At 40.3% G+C, this 17,172-nt stretch overlaps 1 long non-coding RNA gene across 1 annotated transcript; it reads right to left on the bottom strand.

The window, feature by feature from the left end:
* Window positions 1-2,469: 2,469 nt before the first annotated feature.
* On the bottom strand, window positions 2,470-10,785 carry LOC109994330 (uncharacterized). Its single transcript, XR_002278408.3, has 3 exons — window positions 10,734-10,785; window positions 9,705-9,843; window positions 2,470-5,908 (listed from the first exon to the last, which is right to left on the bottom strand). It is a non-coding gene; the product is annotated as an uncharacterized lncRNA (long non-coding RNA).
* Window positions 10,786-17,172: the final 6,387 nt, after the last annotated feature.

Here is a 17,172-nt window from a genome sequence, read left to right as displayed (position 1 = left end):
TTTTTATTACAAAAAACATGTGTCACAGTGCAATCAATGGGAGAAAATGCAAGTATTGTTATTTGTCCGCTTTCCTGATAAGCAATACAATATAACAATCAATGGTAGAAATGTAGCCTAATGGTTAGGCCAAAAAATGATTGAAGTTTACCTTAGTCCTTCTTGGGTGTGTTATAAGACACGCCAGGGACACTGCAGCCTCCTGTTCCCCTCAGAAAAAGGTTGGAAATGAAACCTTGTTGATCTAATCTTTTTCAGCGTGAAAGTGTGTTTTTCAAAAGTAGGAGAAACCTCGCGATAAAATTGAAGTTTACTATCCAGAGTGAAATGCGATCACGCCGAGGTCGTGGGGCCAAACTTTTTAAGACTAATGTTTATTTAGAGAAGTGAGCGCTGTCTATGGGACTCCCCGTTCTCCCAGAATGCAGCACTAATGTCTTTAGCAGGCCGGAGCAGACCACCAGCACGATTAACCTACTATCACGTCTCTGCATGCTGCCTTATAGCAGGGATACATCCACTGCTAGATACAGGGGGAAAAAAAGGCTATCCAATAAAGATTTTAAGCTTACACAAACTCACTAAAAAGATAGAGAAAAGGTAGGCATATACCTGCATTATTATCCTATAGTTTGACAACTGCAGCCAGATGACGTTCTAGTTAGGCTATTTTATAAATACGTGTAGGCTAGTTTCTCTTTAATATGTAATCTCAATGTTATCTAAAAAAAAAAAACGTAGGATAATTGTAAAGGCAAGTAGGCCATTTTTTACGAAAAAAACCCAAAACATTTTGAGATAGGCCTACTATGCTGTTATGTATTGCTTTAAAAAAAAATGCGATTTTACAATGCTATACTCTTATCTCACTTTTGCAATATTGACATAGTATCCTGTTCAAAATATTCCTTATCCAACTTTCCCCAAAATAAAAAGTTTCATTGAGGTGTAAAACGTACATATTTGCAGTGCTCACAGAGCAGCAGCGTGTTTTCTTACAGTTTGTAAAATTGAATTAGATACGGTGGGGAATCTGACCTCCCGCCAGAGCCGCATATTTTTCACCCCTCAGGTTTTAGTGTTCCTCGGGTATTTTTGTTTTCTCAGCTGGATCTGCCATTAGACACTGTGTCCGCGCCGTCCATTTCTATCTTTACCATCTTTCCTCTGTAACCGCCCCTCATCCCCCCCCCCCCCCCCCCCCCCCCCCCCCCCACACACACACACACACACACACACATCACCCCTCCAACACCTCACTTTCTCCTCCTCTGGGTAGCTCGCGCCCCGCCACCAACGTCGATCTGACAACAGACTGGACACGAGAGTGCAACACAGGCAGCGCTGCAGAGCACGAGCATGCGCACTGAGCACACAGTTTACCCAGAGGAAAGCACATGTGTACACACAGGAGAGCAGTGAGGCCCAGGACCTTCTGTCAAGTGACAGCGGGGTAATCACACTGTGAAACTTCTTCATGGTCATTTTTTGAGGGATTAGACAGGATTAGTATAATTTTGTTACCTGTAAAAAATCTGAATGAGATAATGCATGAGTTAATACCCAAAAAGATTTCATTAAAAATGTGTTCACGGTTACAATATCATTTGTGTGGTCCTAATTCAGTTTGCTATGCTTAAAAATGACCTCCTTTTAAAGATAACAAACAATAGCTCATGAGTTGAGTCACTGGTATTTTCTACATTTCCAGTGGAAAAAAAAAAAAATACAGGTGCTATTTCAGGAAAAATAACAATTATTTGATTGATATAAAAAAACATGCTCTCAAACATGGTTAGCTCTGGAGCATGAAAACCTTGAGTCTCCTAAGATTGAGGCCTTTTTCTTGTGAGTTATAGACCAAAAGTGCTTGTACAATTGCACACAATATAGCCCCATATGATTCTCCAGCACATAAGAGCCCTGAGGAGTCACAACAGCAGTTATGGAGTCAGCAGCATCACAGTCTACGAGCAGCCACTTCACTGGAGAGGCACATTGTACAGGAAGAGTCAGAGGGAGGAAAAAAACCAAGAGGGAGGGCTACAGGTAACACAACCTTTGTTATTTTCACAGTATATTCTTTTCAATAGTGTTATTATAGCTGTAGTAGTTTCCATGTGAGCCCCACATGCAGGAAAGTCCTGTGCAGTTTGTCTGATTATGCATGTGTAAAGCTGCAAAATTAACCTCTTATCTCCTCTATAAATGACACAAATATTAAAGTTAGTATATCAGGAGGCTTTAAAAGTTCTCTTCACATCAGTACATGATGATCCTGCTCAGCTTTATGTGGTTAAGAGTTACAGTACATTTGCAGGTAGACAAAACATCATAAAAAGTCTCATGAATAGCAGCTGGTGCATTTTTGCCCAAGAAAGACCTTCTCCTCAAACGGCACACACATGAAGACCTAGACTCAAATAAATACTGATATCAACATGGGCTCGGAAAGAACAAAAACATGCATAGAATGTGGTTTTGTTTATTTTCCCTGTTTATCCTTTAATCCCGGTCTACTCATACAGACAATAAAGAAGGGTGCATAATTGTGTTTTATTGTTATATATTCTTGGGTTGGGATTTTACCTCTGTGTTTCTGTATGTGCAAGAAAGTCTACAGAACAACAAGGTTCAAAGGGGAATTAAATAAAAAGGCCAAAGATGATGGGACCACTCTGAGGCTTCTTATGGAGGAGCGATGTCACATATAAAGGAAGGAAAGTAGAATAGAGAAACAACAGCCTGCACACTGAGAGGCTGATGCAGGGGTGAAGTAGGCTGAGATTGCACCCTGAGTAGAGGTAAAGGGGCATCTATCACATACGTGTGTGTGTGTGTGTTATGATGGGGGGTTAATGTTGTTCATGACTAGTACAGTCATTTCAAAGAGCTAGAGGCGCGGCTGCATGATGGATTGGAAGCTGAAGGAGCGAGCAGATGGGTAAGTAGAGAAAGTGAGGTTAAGTGGCAGTTAGATGTTGCAGATCTAAGCAGATTGAGAGCAGAAGTGTGTGTATGTGTGTGTTGGAGAGACAGGAAGGGAAGAAAAGCGGTTCTTCCGACATGCCTTATTTCAGAGAATACCACCAAGACATTGTTGATTTGGTGACGGACTTCTAACCTTTTAAAGCAACATAATCAACATTCAATTTGGATTCTTCTCTTTAATGGCGTTCTTCCAGTGAGTGCAAGTGGAGTATGTGGATAATGCTTGGTAGCCATGTGTAAACTTTTCATTGGTCATATCCAGCTCCAACATTTAAAAATGCTCTCTCCAATCAATGTAGAAGCAATAATGGTTTGATGAAGATCCCTTTAAACAAAATGAAAGAGAAATCAGCTTTTATCATTATATGCCTTCCTGATCATGTTTGATCATGATCTGTATATTTTCAATAAATTAAGATTTACCTGCCAACTCAGTCCATACAACTCGTTTCACCTTTGTTATGGCCTAACATTGATTGTTGAAGTAGACACAAAGTACAGGGATACTGTTTCTCCGATTGTTTTTTACGATAATACTATTGCAACGCTAGTGTATTGTTTTCTACGGCTAAAAGTTAACTAAAGTAGGAACCATAAAGTCAGATTAAAGGTTAAAGTGCTTAAAGGATAACCAACAGTAGAAAGATAAATAGACACAACACTAACAGATATTCAGGCAAAAATGGCTTATTGCAAAGGTAATCAATGGTAAAATCCACATGAAAACCTGGAGAAACCTGCAATTTCACGGGACAACTAAATAAAACGACACAAAAACTACACCCAAAATCCTAAGCCACTAAGGCAAAGAAATAACTTGAGCTAAATAATATCCGAATGCTATCATAACCAAAAGAAGCTGAACATTTGGACGTTTAGGAAGTGTTGTGGCATTTTGCATGTTGGCATTTTATTATTTGCTATTTACCAATAAACAAAAAAGGTCAGCTATGGATGATGGGAATGTCATTCTAGAAAATAAGACATTTAAATGTTTGACCTAAAGATGGGCCAGGACCAAAATGAAAACAATTTGTCAGCATAAATGTCACTACCACACTTCTTGCAAATTCAGACTGTAGTTGTTTTATTTTTTTATTCATGTGTTATATGAATGTTATCCTCATTGTGGTGCTTGGAAAAGTGTGGGAGTTTCTGAAGTCAGTAAGTTTCCTCCTCAAGAGAAAATGAAAGTGAAACAAAACTTGCTCAAATATCTAGAGCTGGAATTTAGGTCCAAAGTGTTACCCTAGCATTTTACAGTAATGGCAGCTGAGTAGTTTTTCTTTTTTTAACAGAGGAAGAGTGATTTCAGCGAGAGAGGGTAGGGCCACACAGTCAGGCGCCAACACAGTTTTGGGAGGAGGGAAGTGAGTTGTTCGTGTCTGTTTGTCTTCTCATGTATTGTGGGCTGGTTGGCAGGGACAGGCTGTCCGTGTGGCAGGCCTGTCACAGACCATTGTGGTAGTGCTAAATTGATGAGGTACAGGCTGCAGCAACAGGATGACTAAGGGCTGCTGGGAAACAGGAACAGGAAGAGGACTCCAGTCGCAGGTAGGCTTTTAAGGGCAAGAGGAGATTAAAGGTTTTGTGAAGTTCATTGGAAGTAAATGATGACATTACGGATAGTAAATTCTTATAAATGCATGCCTGTAGACTGGAATAAAGTCTGGTCTTAACCTATCTTCCTGCTTAATCTGTTCTTCGTTTTACCCCTCCCAAATGATCTTGAATCCCCCCACTCCTTACACACACACATACACACACTCAACGGCAGCCGCCAGGGGATGTAACGGCTGATGTACAAAGGGTAATGGTCCTCCTCTTCCTCCTTGCACCCCTACTTTCCTCTCCTGTTGGTTTGCTCAGTGGCTCTCCCCTCCCCTAATTCAATTCTACATGCTTTTCTTGGCTTGACTGGCTCAAGTTTTCTTTCAACAATTTTGCCCTCTGCCTCCCTTCTTTCTTTTTCTCCCCTGACCTTGTTCCTTTCTCCATTAAATCCTTCTCCACTTTTTTTTTTATTTTCTTTTTTAGTCTCTTCTTCAACTCCCAGTGCTCACTGCCTTTTTTTTCTGTCTCTCATGTTCCCAGTTTGCTGTGTTTTTAGTGCTGCCTCTGATTTGCAACCTCTGGATGGACCCTATCTTTGCTCTCCCTCTCCGGGCTGTCTGCCTCCCTCTTAGGGAGCAGCTTGCTAGGGCTGAGAGGGGTCACGCCTGGGTTAAAGATATCATTTCTCCCCAATATCCTTCTATCAATCCATCCATATTCACCGTTTAACTCCCTCTCCCTTTGCTATATTTCTTTCTCTTCCATGTTCTCCTTTTTGGACAGCCCTACTCCTCCTTCTCCTCTTGTTCCTCCTAGTTTTTCCTATTCAAGTGAAATAAATGATTGCCACATTCCCCCAAGAATAACAAGAAGCCAAGATCCTATTAGAAGTTCACCTAAAGTATCTCATAAAACCACGAGCAGCAGAGAGTTGGAACAAAATCTAATTACATTTTTGATTTGGGAACTCTGACATTCTGCATACTGTATCTTTTGGACATATTTTAACGCATACATGTGTATATTTCTATGTCAACACATGGATGATATAAGCAGCAAAATGTGAGTAAGGGGAGTATGTGAGTGCTGATGATTTATCGTACATTTGTCAATGAGATTCTGTAAAAGAGAGAAATGAGAGAGACCCGTTGTTGTGTGTTCATGTGGGGGGCAACTGAGGGGATCATCTTCCCCCCCTCGGCCCCTCCCTGGCCCCAGCCAGAAGCCTCCGGGGGTCCCTGGGTTCCTGAGGAAAAACATCTCGGCCCCCGTCACCCCTGAACCCGGTGCTGGGCTGTTTACCTTGGCCTGGTTGCTTGACAGCTTTACTGATGTTACATACAGGCACACAGGAACCCTGAGTCTGAGAAGGAGAGAGAGCAGGAGAGGAGAGGAGAGGAGAGGAGAGGAGAGGAGAGGAGGATGGAGGACAAGAGACAAGAGACAAGAGACAAGAGACAAGGTTGAAGGGGAGGAAGAATGTTACAAGTTGAAGTGAAAAAGATAGAGGGAGAGGTGTCAGGCAGCAGGAGTGTTAGCTTACTCTGATCTTAATCACAATCATTTCGATACGTTTGGTGGAGATATCCAGATAGAGAGAGAAATGTTCAAAGTGCAAACTGAGTACAAGAAATATAGTCACCACTAGAAATACAGGCATTAATTTTCATCAGCCTTCTAAGGAGATCACTGTGTGTATGAAGCAATATTTTGTTTTTAGGATCATTGCTCAATGTAGTGTGTGAGATTTGGAAAAGCAAATGGAGACTGGATGGAGACTCAATATTTTTACAGGAGGTAACATTACTCATTACAGTGTGGTGTGGAAATGTATGCACACTTTAAATTCTGCGGATGAGGAGGGACTTCTGCTGCCCACTGTACAAATGTTAACACAAGTATCACAAGAATACCATATCTATTTTAAATAATGAACATAATATTTGCATCATTCTATTTGGGAATACAATTTGGAAGACATTCAGTCTTGTTCTTTTAGTACAGCAGAAATACAATAAAATAAGAAAACACTCCTTTTTGATGACTGGAATTGGAATGCATCCTGCATTTCTCCTGCACAAAACTCCCCTTTATGCCTTGCAGTTTGTCTGTTTGTAGGCGTTTGTTTGTCCATTTTTTTGAGCCACAATTCTGGGCCGGGCCGGGCCGCAGGGGTTTCTGTGATGGGGGTGGGAGGTCTGTGTTTTGCAGCACAGAGCTCTAAGTCTTGTTTGTCTGTCCTGAGCAGCTGGACAAGCTGTAATAATACAAACGGCCCTTTGAACAGGCTGCTGTGTTGTGCCGCTCCGGCTTGGGTTACATCCCACACACACACACACACTTTCTCCCTCAGAAACACACACATATGACAGGCAGGCAGACTGGCAACAACCAAACACGTACATAAAAAAGACCGAAAACACATGCTCACACACATCAACACAAGCAGACGTGCAGACATGCACGCAAAGCACTAATATGACAAACAAATGCAGTCCAAACAAGCGTGCACTGATCTCTGAGTAACTGTGATTGATCATCCTAAACCCTACTGTCACTCTAACTAATGGCATGTGTGTCTGTGTCCTTTTGTTTGTTTGTTTGTTTGTGTGGACAGACTGGCGGCTTGCTTGTTGTTTATTTATGGCTGATCATTTGTGACAATAAATCATTAGGGATGGACACACATACACATTTGAGTCCTCCATGATTGTTTCCTGCCCTCTAGAACTGATTTAGGCCTAAACAAACACTTTAGTTTCACTGCCCTGTCAAACACGCTGCAAGCAACAGCTCAAATCAAGGAAAAAAGAGGGACATAGTTGAGTGCCATCCCACTCCACTACACTGACGGATGACTTCCTCTGTCATTATGTAATGGAGGGCTTCACCTGCCCCTGGCCGGGCCAGTGGCCTTTGTGCATGCAGCAGGATATGAGGGGTCGGGGAATTGGTCTGTAGGTTGCTGGGTCATCACTCTGGGGATCTACTTCAATACTATGGGGGTGAGGAAGGGCTCCACATGTACAGCGTGAAAAAAAAAAAACATTTTTATTTGATGTTCAGAAAAAATGAGATTGATGTTTCTTTAACTACGTATATCCTGGAGGACAAGAAGCATGAATGAAGGGGAGGACTGTCAATTTCACCATCGTGGGCAAGTGATCTGTATAAATTGCACGCGCCAGTGCTGTTAACACAGACTTCTATCAAAATGGGTTTGATTAATGTCTGCTCTGTAGCAAATAAGGCTCAAACTTTAAATGACTTATTTTCAAGGGAGAATTTGTCTTTCCTATTCTTAACTGAGACATGACAAAGGAATATCGGATATGGGCCCCAAGGACTGCGCAGTTATTGGGACCCGATACTGTGCGCACATCGCAGGTCTGAACGGCTTTAGAAATCCACTGAAATAGAGGTGCATCGCCTTTATCTCAAAGATCTGCTGCATTCTTTAATGAAACGGTACAGGAACCCAGAACTGCTTACTTTGCCAGTTTAATGTCCTTCTCAAGAAGAAATCCAAAGGTTTTATTTGACACTATTAACGATATTGGTTCACCACCATCCACCTTACCATGCTTTACAACTGATGACTGCAATGACTTCCTCTCCTTCTTTGTTGACAAGGTAATGCTTATTAGGTCCAACATGCAGCAAAATTCTAACCTCCCTATTGCAAGCTTCTCTGCTTCCCCTACTGTCTTGGACTGCTTTCACCTTATGAGCTTGGAGGATCTGATTGCCTTAACAGGAAAACAAAGGTGTCTCATTGCCCCTTGGATGTTTAACCACCTATGTCCCCACCTACTTCAAACATGCAATGATGCAGGCCATTTTAAAGAAATCTAATCTATAGATCCAGCACTGCCTTTGAATTAAAGGCCAATATAAAAACTGCCATTATTTCCAAAGTTTAAGATAAAGTCATGGGCAACCAACTGTCTGCTGTGTTGTAGAGTAACAACATTTATGATACATTTCAGATAAGGCTCTGGAAAAGGTGTTCCCCTGAAATAGCTCTATTGAGGGACTCTTATGATATTTTAATGTCTGCTGATGAAGGTGACTGTTTAGTACTCCTTGATCTCAGTTCCACCTTTGACTTTAAGAACACAATGCTACTACGGACTGGGTGGAAATATCAGATAAAGCATTGGAGTGGTTTTCTTCATATCTCACTAACAGGAGCTTCACTGTCTGGTGAGTTTATGTCCGACCCTTCTCCATTATCTTGTGGTGTTTCTCAGCAGCTTGGTCCTGGGACCTTTGCTAGTCTCCCTCTATCTGCTTCCCCTAGCAAAGATTATAAAAAGTTTTAATACTGCACATCTTCGATATGCAGATGATATATTTACAACTACATTTACATTTGAACCTAGCAAGGCCTTTGGGTTTTCCCGGCTCCAAGACTCACATCACTCCCATGCTAAAATCTCTGCACTGGCTCCCAGAGGCTTACAAGATTAAATTTAAAATTCCAACCCAAAAAACATGCATGCAAAAACAGCACCTGTGGATATTAAAGGCTTTATATGCGATTTTTTGATCCAGCAGAGGTCGCCCTTGAGCACCAGCATGAAACCAAAACAACTCACGCTGCATTGTTGTGTTAGCATGCTAATGTTAGCGATAAATCATTAGGGATGAAATCATTTACTATGCTCGTATCTTCACACTGCATGTAAATTTACCCAAAATGACCGTGATCTAGAAACACAGTTAAGCAGTGAGTACAGTATGTTGTTCTTCTTTTCTCTAGTCCCTCAATTAAACAACTTTTATACACGAGGGGAGGAGTCAGCCGGCTGTCCCGGCGATGTAAACAAACTGAAGCTACGGCTAGGAAAGCTCAGAAAACATCACAGACAGTGGGACTCGGGTGTTACAGCCATTGTAGACAGTCATGACTCACAGTTATTTTCAGAGGATATACTTGATTTCTGTTACATTTAAGTGTGAAAAATGGCATATTAAACCTTTAAAGGAATGTAATCACTTCCTAATGACATGTGTCTTGTTGACAACCCTGATATTTATGTGGCTATATAATGTGATATTTAACATAATCTGAAAATCCTGCATTTGATAATATAATAAGATAAAAGTTCTCTTTGGAGCTTTATTTAGTACCAGTTTGATTTAATGGACTTTACCTGTGTGATGGTGAAGATGTGACAGTGTCAATAAAGAGTGAGCCGATGAGTGACTCAGGACATGATTGATGGAGGGTTCATCCAGGTAACCCAAAGGAGAACATCTCGTCAGGAACAGAAGACATAAAGTTTGTCATCCCTTACAGCAATAGAAAGACAGAAAATAAGACAGAAATTAGAAAACATTTTACCCTTGAATTACTTACATATTTATATATTTATAAGGATGTTATATAGTCTGAGCCCTATAGGGCTGCTTGCATTGTAAATCAGTTAGTCAACATTTGTACAGTTTGCAAGCCAAAGAGCAATACGTGATTTTCCTTTAAAAAACAGAATCCAAACTAACAGGTGATAGTTGATCAGAAAGAGGAAATCATAAGGTTCTGTCTGCTGCTGAGGCTAAAGGATCTATTGAAGTAAGTTTAGCTTAGGTGTGCATTAGACTTTACATTTTCATCACCCCCACAATATACAAAATAAATGTTGTACACAAGTTTAATTAGCAAATTCAGGTTTTGCAGTTGAGGCATTTTTGTAATGAACCACGATGGCTGCCGTTGATGTTAGGAAAGTGGCTACGCCTCAGTATTAACAACATTGGACAACGTTCATCTTACAAATAATACACATGCTAAGTGTTGACTAATGACTGTCTTATGTCAGGCCTAAAGTCCCACAATTCTTTGAACCAAAAGCCATATCTCAACTTGCTTCATAATCAGTACCTCTTAATAACTTCCCTCTGGAAATTAATTGAGAACTTCCAGAACAATTTTTATTTGTGAATTATTTTAACAATTCGAGACTACAGTCTTGCAATTTGATAGGCTGTTACAGAATATATTCAAAATCCTGTTTATCAAGATGTATTCGACCCACATTTCTTAGAGATTTGGAGAACCAAAGTAATCACAACAGTCAAGAAAGTTTCTTGAAGAAACTTAATTCAAAGTCCTTTTGTTTTACCATGTCTTAGCATTAACATACATCAAAAATGGCATCATTATAATACTAAGTAAAACTCACTGAAAGGGGGGTGTCAGCTGACAAACAAAGATACCATGTACCACAAACGATCTCTAAATACTTCCTGGTTAAGCCATATTGCGACTTGCACGGGTAAAATTAAAAAGATTATTGCTGCAATCAAAAATAATTGAAACATCAATCTTTCAATTCAGGGATTTAAATTAAGTGCTGTATAACAATTCATCAAGCTAATGTTGGGTTTTTCATGGCTGGTTTGAAACAAAATGAAAAAAGAGAAAACATTGGACCTACCCCATTAAAAAGTCCAATTTGGTATAGTCTAGATTGCAAAATCTTGGAAGACCATGATGCATTCAAGTACACTTGTTCTTAGGAGCACTGTCCTAAACCAGGAAGTTATCTTCAGAGAGAACTTAAAAGCTATAAGAAAACAAGGGCTTGGAAAGATGAAATACAAAACTAAAGCATTTGATTTAATCAAATTAAACCAATAAATACACAACACATAACCACAACCAAATACTGAACTAAGTTGTAAAAAGTTAACTTTTTCACCTATCTGGTGTTGATGTGAGTTTTGCAATAGGCCTAATTTTAAGATTATTAGGCAAACTAGAATATTAAAAATATGTTTGGGGTAAGTTATAATGTTAATCTAGTTTTGAAGTAATACAAATTACTTTGAACAAGAACAATGTTGATGCTGAGATGTAAACTATTAGGTATTGTAGTTTTAATTAAATCTGGATTGATTCATTGCCGTTAAAGAACGGGCTAATACCGGCAATATGACAATTATGACAAATGTCTGCACAACTAGTAATCCTAGGCTGGTAACGTGGAAAAAATATGTGGCCAAATGTCTTGAAAGCCCCAGCTCACTTTTGAAACAGACCTTCGGGGGTTGTTACAGAGCCCCTGAAGTCCCGAAAAAATATTCAGTTACTTTAAGGGGAGCAATTTGTATGCTCAGGATTTGTTCAGCTTAAACAAATCTTGGCTTTGGCTGAAAACCTGACATGGCCAAAAGTTGACCAAAAAATGTATCAAATACATAGTCAACAGAAACACATTAAATAATTGTGTTTTTATTGCAATATAGTGAAGTGTCCTATTGGTTTCAATTAAAAATCTTATCCTAAAATGTTTGCCAGAAAAGGATACATACCCAAAAAGAAAGGGAAAGACAAATTTAGAGGTTGGGAAAAAGAAAAACAAACAAACACCAAATGGACAGAAAACCAACATTGTGAAAACATCGTGTGTCTCTATTCTTCCTCCCAGTAACTAGCTGCCCTCTGCTTTTAACCTTAAGGCCTCGGGGTGAGTGTGTAAACTGCTTCTTAGTGACCTCAACATATGACCAGCCTGTTCACTAACTGCAATAAAAAAGAGGCAGTAAGAAAGCAAGTCAGTCATAGAGCCAACCAGCAGGCCTCACATGATCAGCCTGAATGAAGAGAAAGGCACTCTATCCAAAGCACAAGAATGTTATAATGCTGTTAATGTGTAGGCCTATGTTTGCACTTCAAATTTTATAACTGAATTCATGTTATGTGCAAACTATGTATTGGTCCACCCATTTATAACCCTCTTATTTACTTTCTAATTTTTGTGGGAGTGCTCACGACACAGTGACACAGTTCATTTTTTTCTGTCTCTTTCTTTGAGTCTCTTGAGCAATGTTTTGTTTTCACACAGCATGTTGGGATTGTTGTGTTTGGTGTGTAACTCATCTGCCACAGTCTCGATTAGACGATGAAGGGGAAAATAATTTGTCATGGAAAGGTGGAGGTCGCCACAGTGTTTAGAAAACACATGCATGACTGGTCACTCAACCGTGTTGAGCTTTATAAACTCTGATGAGTCAGCAAAAAGAACTTTGTTGTTTTCGAGAGAAGCAAACTATCTATCAGTCACAAGGTTTTTTCTTTCCTTTTTTCTACTTTCCTTTGCAATTGTAGTGCAGACTGAAGTACAGTGACATTGTTTTGTATAGGCCAATAGGTTAATCATGTGTTTCATCTTAAATGACAAACTTTGAGTTTGTGTTGATCTCTTGCTGATCTTGTCCTATACATGGCTAAGTTGTTTTCTGTGCAGAAAAATCTCATCACACCTTGAGCAGTTAAATTTACGAGTCACCATGACTCTTTACAAAAGGAAAACTGAGTGTGCACACCAGAAGTTGCTCCAAATCACATTTAATGAAGTATATCATTATATGTGATGTTTCGAGCCCCAGCCCTTCATCATGACTCTTTGCTGAGGTAATTGTAAACAAAGACACTCATGGTGATTGGGCTGTTAATTGCCTTGCCTGACAGCCATAAAAGCAGTGAAAGACACTAAAAATGACACATCTGACAATCTTGTATTCTTTTGTAGGTCATGGTAAGTTATTATGAGGATAATTTATTTTTTGTTGATAAAAATGACTTTGACAGGGGGCGCTGGTGGCACAGTGGTTAGTACGCGCACCCCATGTATGGAGGCTGTAGTCCTCCAATTGGGCGGCCCAGGTTCAAATCCAGCCTGTGGCGTCTTTCCTGCATGTCATTCCCTACTCTCTCTTCCTGATATCCAACCCTATCCACTGTCCTATCTCTCCACTAAAGGTGCAAAAAGCCCAAAAATACATCTTAAAAATTACTTTGACCAAGAAAAAGTTAAATTATGAGATGTAAACTATAGTATTGAAAAATATGTGGCAAAATGTCTTGAATGCCCCTGCACACCTTTGGAACAGACCTACTGATTGGGGGTAAGCCTAGCCTACTAAAGAGCCCCCAAAACTACAAAATATTGCAGAAGTTAATATCTTCTGCGCACAAGATATATATATTTATATATATATGTATATATATAGGCTATATATTTTTTTCTACTTTTTTGGGACTTTCCAGTCTCCAAAGGTTATCATATAGACTGGGGGTGACAGGGCTCCAAAATTGTCGGCAGCACTTACTGTATGACAGATACTGTCTGTTGTCGTCCCCCACTCCTTCAAATTAGACCTTGTCCATTTCAAGATGAAAACAATCAACAGAAGTCAAACTTGTAATGCTGGGCTAGAGGACTAGATCCAAGCGTGATAGGAAAAACAAGGAAGTGGTTGGTGCGCATGTGGAGGCGGGCGGCCTGGGTTCAGGTCCGGAATGTGTCCTGCTTGTTGTTCCCTACTCTCTCTCCCTGGTTTCTGGATCTATCCAGTGTCCTGTCTCTCAATTGAAGGCACAAAAAGCCCAAAAATAAAATCTGAAAACAAAAAACAAAAACAAGGAAGCAATAAGAAAAGTCGAACAATGGTCATATAATTGGGGCTTTAAGCTTTCTCCAAGTATATCCTGTTATGTGTTATTTACCAGAAAGAAAGGATAGACAAACTTGATTCTAGGTTATATGGCCAGAATATGGAAGTAGATCATTTCAAATATCTGGGTATTTGGTTAGATCAAAAGGGTACATGGAAAATACATATTCAAAAAGTAGAATCAAAATGTGAGAAAATTATAAATTTAATGAGAGCAATAGTTGGAGGAGAGTGGGGGGCAGACAAAAGATCACTCAATATGTATGCAGATGGATCCTGAAGAAGATGAAGAAGATATGTATGGAATATGTATACCAACAGTGAATGTACTCCTCCAAGAATCGCCACCTTAACGTGGTGGAGGAGTTTGCGTGTCCCGGTGAACCCGGGAGCTGTGTTGTCGGGGGCAACTGCGACTTCAGGTTGCAGAGAGGAAGGCTCTGACTGTTGAATGTGAATATGCACCCAACAGCAGCTCAGAGTACACGGCCTTCTTGGAGTCTCTGGGTGGGGTCCTGGAAGGGGTTCCACCTGTAGTTCTACTGGGGGACTTCAATGCTCACGTGGGCGACAACGGGGACACCTGGAGGGGAGTGATTGGGAGGAACGGCCTGCCCGATCTGAACCCGAGTGGTGTTTTGTTGTTGGACCTCTGGATTGGCCATAACAAACACCATATTCAAGCATAGGGATGTTCATAAGTGTACCTGGTACCAGAACACCCTAGACCAAAGATCGATGATCGACTTTGTAGTTGTTTTGTCTGTGGCCGTATGTTCTGGACACTCGGGTAAAGAGAGGAGCAGAGCTGTCAACTGATCACCACCTGGTGGTGAGTTGGATCAGATGGTGGGGAAGACAGACCTGGCAAACCCAAACGTGTAGGCCCCTGTCCATGGGATCTTCAACTCCCACCTCCGGAAGAACTTCTACCTCATCCCGGGGGAGGTTGGGGACATGGAGTCCGAGTGGTCCATGTTCAAAGCCTCCATTGTAGAAGCTGCGGCTAGGAGTTGCGGCCAGAAGACCGCCGGTGCCTGTCGTGGCGGCAACCTTAGAACCCGCTGGTGGACACCAGTGGTGAAGGAAGCCGTCAGGCTGAAGAAGGAGGCCTTTCTTGTTTGGTTAGCACAGGGGTCTCTGGAAGCATCTGACAGGTATTGGGTGGCTTCGCCCTGAGATGCTAAAGGCTCTGGACATTGTTGGGCTGTCTTGGCTGACACACCTTTTCAATGTCGCGTGGAAATCTGGGACGGCAGACCGGTGTGGTGGTTCCCATTTTCAAAAAGGGGGACCGGAGGGTGTGCATCCGACAGATGGGACAGGGATAATAGTGGAAGGAAATACTACAGTATATAGAAATCTATAAATGCGCATGTGTAAATAGAAAAAAATAGAAGGGAGGAGACTAGACTGAGACTAGAGTTTTAACTAGACTGAGGTTCGACCATAGGCCTACAGGGTTAAATAAATCATTGTTTTTGTTAAGTAAAAAAGAAACAGATGAATGTATGGAACGTAAATGTTGAAAACATAATGTTACATTGTAAAAAATACGGGGAAGAGAGGATAAGGCTAAATCAAAAGATAAGTGAGGCAAGGAGGAAATGGAACATTTAGGGTTTACTGGGAACAACTAGTTGAGGGACTAAAGAAAACAAAGAAAGCTGTTATAACATATTTGAAAGATGTAAGGTTATATAATAGGATTTAGATATATGTTTTAGATTTAATAGTTTTATTTTTATTTTGTTATTTTCATTTATTTACATGTAATGTAAAGTAGCGTCACATAGCTCAAGCTAAATACTCCGATACAGTAGGTGGCGGTATGCATCTCTTTAGTCTGTGGTTGTAACCCGCCATTATATTAAAAGAAGAATGCAGCCCAAGTACATATATTTTAATCTGAAGACCCCCACCTCCTTGTTTCATTGTTGTTTTAGTGCTATCAGTAGAACACTCATCATACAAAAAAAAATAGATTCCACAAACGCATGCCTTTTTTTTGGCCTTTTCCAGTAGAACTGTCCACCCCAGTTGTTTGGCATTTGTCAAGTTTATGAATGCCATTAGTAATGTTGTGTAATTCCATAGCCTGTTAGTACATTTGACTTCACTCTGGAGAAATGAGGAGAAGTAGGGGATATGATAAATCAACAGAATGAGAGAGAGAAGTGATGTAGGTTTGAATTAAACGGCAGAATGGCAACGAAAGAAGAGAAAAGGGTTGGAAATAGTAGAAGTATTTCCCACAGAATGATGAAACTTGTGGTGGTGGGTCTGTGGCAAATGGGACCATTGGCACGATCGGGTAAGGGGGTGTCTGGGGGATTTTTAGTACCAAACATTACTTTACCTGCATTTTGATGAATTTTATGTACAGATGTCGATTATTGTTATAATGAAGTCTGCTAGTATGTAAAGTCCATATGTAGTTTTGTATTGGTTTTACTTTAGTTTGATTTTAGAAAATGTGTGGAGGGAGCTGAAAGTTTGAGTTGCAAAGCGTCAGCCTCGAAAACCTTCAGGATTTGGAGAGGATCTGTTAAGAGGAGTGGACCAAAATCCCTCCTGAGATGTCTGCAAACCTGGTGACCAACTACAACAATCGTCTGACTTCTGTGCTTGCCAACAAGGGTCACTTCATCAAGTACTAAGTCATGTTTTGCTTGGGGATCAAATACTTATTTCCTTTGATCAAATGCGTATTACCATAATTTATAACTTTATGTAATGTTTTTTTTCTGGTCTTTTTAAAAATATTCTATCTATTTGTTTAAACAAAAGTACCATAAAAATTATAGACCACTCGCTTCTTTGTAACAGGTCAAACTTACAAAATCAGCTGGGGATCATTCTGTACAGAATTCAACATACACCAGAATGTGGTTTATTTCAGTGACATAAGGTCATGCAGTGAAGAAGTGCCCTGTTTTAGTTTAATTAGAATCTTGATTTTTATTAAGAGGGGTCTGAACAAATTTTACACATAGCAGTAACCATAGAAACGCACTTGCACCTGCGTGTGCACTGAATGAGAGAGCTGCTGACTAAATCACTTAAAGCAGCATGCACGGTAATAAATGACTCTATCCTGATTAGAAAGACACCCTTAAAAAAGAAAACAAACAAGCCGAGGACAGAACCTTACTGACATCA

Source organism: Labrus bergylta, chromosome 6 (assembly GCF_963930695.1).
Source record: "Labrus bergylta chromosome 6, fLabBer1.1, whole genome shotgun sequence".
NCBI lineage: Eukaryota > Metazoa > Chordata > Actinopteri > Labriformes > Labridae > Labrus > Labrus bergylta.
The sequence above is the reverse complement of the archived record's forward strand: the minus strand, read 5'-3'. Positions and strand labels throughout refer to the sequence as shown.